Consider the following 4442-nt stretch of genomic DNA (forward strand, 5'->3'; position numbering starts at 1 on the left):
TCTTTGTTAAACTCACGGAAGGAATATAATGAACCGGTCACCCGTCCAAGTGCTGACCGCTGCCCGCGTGGCTTACCTTCGGTGATCGAACGACAACCTTTACCGTTTGACGAGTTTTTATTCTGCAATTGTTTACAATTAATCGACAAAAAAAATTGTTTTCTTAATTATCTAGTACTTAAAGCTATGAATCTACATGATACGGGTCTGTGCATGTTTCCGAATACCTGCACGAAAAACAAATCGGTTCGGTGGTTGCTATGGATTTCAAAAAAAAACAAAAAGTGTTGGGGGGCAACGGCACGCGGTGTTCCCAAGCGGTCACCCATCCAAGTACTGACCGCGCCCGACGTTGCTTAACTTCGGTGATCGGACGAGAACCGGTGCTTTTCAACGTGGTATGGCCGTTGCCGTGGTGTTTAGGTGTGATCGTTGGTGTAAAATATATTGCTTTTAACATTCCGATGCACGAATATGAACATCAAAACGCGATGCGTTTCGTTTCCGTATGCACTTACCCTCTGACGACCGACGTCGGACCGAACTAACGGGAAATCCCACAACAACCACCACGTCACGCTCTAACGACAAGAGAGACTACTAGACGGACTGGCGATCTCCCGCGTCGCACATTTTTCGACCGCCGGCGGCGGTGGAAAATCCAGAATTTCACCCCACCCACCGCGCTGCTTGCTCCGACGACGACGAGATTCCCACATTTGGATCGACCGAAATATGTAAGTAATATCAGGAAGTTCCGATTTTCGAGAGGAGACCTGTGTTTCTATTTACCTATCTATAATAATTATCGTTATAATCATCATATCATTATTATTATTATTAACATTATTATTTATTACCATTATTATTATTATTATTATTATTTATCGTCCCTCGGATTCGGCGATCTTCGAAAATCCAAGTTGGACCGTTAGACATTCGAACGCGGTGTGCGTGGCTGACGAGTTGTTATTTTTGGCGTTTTTTCTTCGATCTTCACCCCGACTTCGGACGACGCAGGTCGGACACGAAATTACGAAGAGAGAAAGACGGAAGAAAGGAAGAAAACCTGAAGATCCGTCGAAGAAAATATCGGAAAACTCGTAGGTGCGGCATCGGTCGGACGATGAAGACCGTCTCCTTTCGGATGATCCTCTCGACGGACTTTCGGCCGTCCCGAAGGGTCCGGACGGCAACGGGACCCGTCGTCGACTCGTCCCGTTTCAACTTCCGCCGAAAACGATCGACCTGAACGTCGGAGAGGCGGTTCGCGGCATCCTGTTGTCGGAATTGCCTCGGTTCGAACACCAGGTCCTTTCTGTGCTTCGACCGTTTCGGAAGCGTTTGGCGACGCGAAGATGTCGTAAAATCGAGAAGGTGGCGCGGTATTCCGGGAAGAGATGGACCAATATTTCGGCGAACGAAATATGGATTCCCGGAATCGACGCGTCTACCCCGCACCGCCGACGTAAACCGTCGGTCCCGAATCGAAACCGTGACGACCCGGATTTAGGGCTGGTGGTTGGAGGGGCGTGTACCTGATTCGAAACCCACCGACGTTCCGAGACGAACTTCGCTATCTCCAGGGAAACTTCGGAAACCGAGTTCGGCCAGCTTGATCACACGGTGGCGATGGTGATCGAGGAAAGAGGACGATGCCATCACGCGGGCAACGATTCCGAGGCCTGCAATTTCTTCGACGGCGGACGCGGTGCGCGTTCAGTCTTCCGTCCGCAGTGGCGACTATTTTATAAAGACTTAGAAAATTTTTTTGTTCAATTCTCGTTCACGAGGTGCTCGAAGTGTACGTGTGTGAGCAAGTGTTTTTTCAATAATTATTATTAACTTTTAACGTTTTAACGTGAAAGATGGCCGACGTCGAAAATCAAACAGCATCATCGGTCACCACCGGTTCCGCTGCCACCCCTCAATCCCACGCGAAGAAAGAGAAAAAAGCGAAAAATCCCAGGGCGAAACCGTCCCATCCTCCGACATCCGAGATGGTAAACAACGCCATCAAGGGACTCAAGGAACGCGGAGGATCGTCTCTTCAGGCCATCAAGAAGTTCGTCGCCGCAAATTACAAAGTCGACGCCGAAAAGGTCGCCCCTTTCATCAAGAAATATCTGAAAGGCGCCGTGGCGTCGGGATCTCTGGTTCAGACGAAAGGTAAGGGCGCGTCGGGTTCGTTCAAGCTCGCCTCGTCCACCTCCGGTGGTGCCAAAGTCGCCTCCGCCTCCGACAAGAGGAAACCCGCTTCGTCCGCCGCATCCAAGACGAAAAAATCATCCGCCAAACGTACCGCCGTCGCGACGACTTCCGACAAGGCTTCCTCGAAGACAGCCAAAAAACAAGCCTCCCCCAAAGCGAAGAAGACTGCTGCCGAAAAGAAGAGCGCCGTCGCTGCCTCCGCCGCCGCAGCGAAAGCCAAGAAATCGGCCGCCTCCTCGGCAGAAAAGAAAACTAGAGCCGCCCCGAAACCCCGATCGCCTTCCAAAGCGAAGAAATCTAACAAGGCTGGTCCGACTAAAAAACCCAAAGCACCCAAACCCAAGACAGCCAAAGCCATTCCTGTCAAGGTGAAAAAGGCCGCTTCGCCGAAGAGGAAAAAGTGAGAAACGTGGATGGATACTCGACTCATGTTCGTTCGGCTGTGCCTCGTTCCGACGTCATCATCGTACTACCGGCAACGGGGCACGCACAAATGGCCCTTTTCAGGGCCACACGATAATCTACGACGAAAAAAAGAAATAAAACTATCCTTACGGCGAAACCAAATAAAATAGATAGCATCAGCTGGCAGGTAGGTGATGACAGGATGCAATAAAATTTTACGAACGACCGCAACCCAACCCGAATCGAGAGGACCGACCGATTATTGACATTTTTATTTTATTCATTTCCGGTTGAAGGGCGATATATTTTTTTTTTTTTGCCTGTAAGGTTTGAGGTTCTGAAAAGAACCGATTTTTTTGTTATAAAATTCGTGTTTCGTTTTTCTCGGGATGTTGTTGTTCTTCCGAAACACGATGTGGAAAAATTTAAGCGCGTTCACCCCGAATACGTCTGGCAAGTTGGATGTCCTTTGGCATGATGGTTACACGTTTGGCGTGGATGGCGCACAAATTCGTGTCCTCGAACAGACCGACCAAGTAAGCTTCGCTCGCTTCCTGGAGGGCCATCACGGCGGAGCTTTGGAAGCGCAAATCGGTTTTGAAATCCTGAGCGATCTCCCTCACCAAACGTTGAAAGGGAAGCTTGCGGATGAGCAACTCGGTACTTTTCTGGTAACGACGGATCTCACGCAGAGCCACGGTACCAGGTCTGTAACGGTGGGGCTTCTTGACGCCGCCAGTGGCGGGAGCGCTTTTCCTGGCCGCTTTGGTAGCCAGTTGTTTCCTGGGGGCTTTTCCTCCGGTGGACTTGCGTGCGGTCTGCTTGGTCCTGGCCATTTCGAATGAAACGAATGAAAAACAAAACTGACGATCGTTAGACGTGCACGCGTCGAAAGGTAAACGGGTACTAAAAATTCCGCCATATTAAATTGTACTTTTATACGTGAACAAAGTCAACGGCTGACTTCGTCGATTGGTCGATGGTGAACCGTTGAATCTATATAAGGCTCCGTTAGTTGAAATTTTGCGGTAGTTGACTTCCTAGGGACGAGGTGTGCAGGTATTTTGTGTCAGTTGAAATAATCTGAAAAGATGACCGGTCGCGGTAAAGGAGGCAAAGGATTGGGAAAAGGAGGAGCGAAGCGTCATCGCAAAGTCCTGCGTGACAACATCCAGGGCATCACGAAACCCGCTATCAGAAGATTGGCTCGTCGTGGCGGCGTGAAACGTATTTCCGGTTTGATCTACGAAGAAACTCGCGGAGTCCTGAAAGTGTTCTTGGAAAATGTCATCCGAGATGCCGTCACCTACACGGAACACGCCAAACGTAAAACCGTGACAGCGATGGACGTCGTCTACGCTTTGAAACGTCAAGGACGCACCCTCTACGGTTTCGGAGGTTAATTTCCTGGCGCTCTTCACCGTTCGAGAAAACCAGAATAAAATACGAAATACAAAATCGGTTCTTTTCAGAACCACAAAATAAAAATAAGAGGAAAAAAAAGAAACATGATGTTCTTTCGAGAAACAACGGACTACCTGATAAATGTACCAAGATCGTAAACACCCCTTGCTTTCCTTTTGGCATTGCAGTCGTAAATCTTTCTTCATACAGCCAAATTGACGACCGCAATGATAATAATACAAAAAGAAAAGATGCATCGGTCATTTTACGAAAAAAAAAAGCTATAGTGGCCCTGAGAAGGGCCGATATTTTGAGTTTTCGCCACGGAGATGGATCGATCGTTCGTTTAAGGTTTCTTCTCGGTTTTTTTGGGTAAAAGTACGGCCTGAATGTTGGGTAAGACACCGCCTTGGGCGATCGTA

General features: G+C 48.8%; 1 non-coding gene across 1 annotated transcript; it reads right to left on the minus strand.

Moving 5' to 3' along the window:
- Window positions 1–292: 292 nt before the first annotated feature.
- On the minus strand, window positions 293–412 carry LOC138140878 (5S ribosomal RNA). The gene has a single exon (XR_011162788.1). It is a non-coding gene; the product is annotated as a 5S ribosomal RNA (ribosomal RNA).
- Between the last annotated feature and the right edge of the window lie 4030 nt (window positions 413–4442).

This window comes from Tenebrio molitor, unplaced genomic scaffold, assembly GCF_963966145.1.
Source record: "Tenebrio molitor unplaced genomic scaffold, icTenMoli1.1 SCAFFOLD_500, whole genome shotgun sequence".
Taxonomy (NCBI): Eukaryota; Metazoa; Arthropoda; class Insecta; order Coleoptera; family Tenebrionidae; genus Tenebrio; species Tenebrio molitor.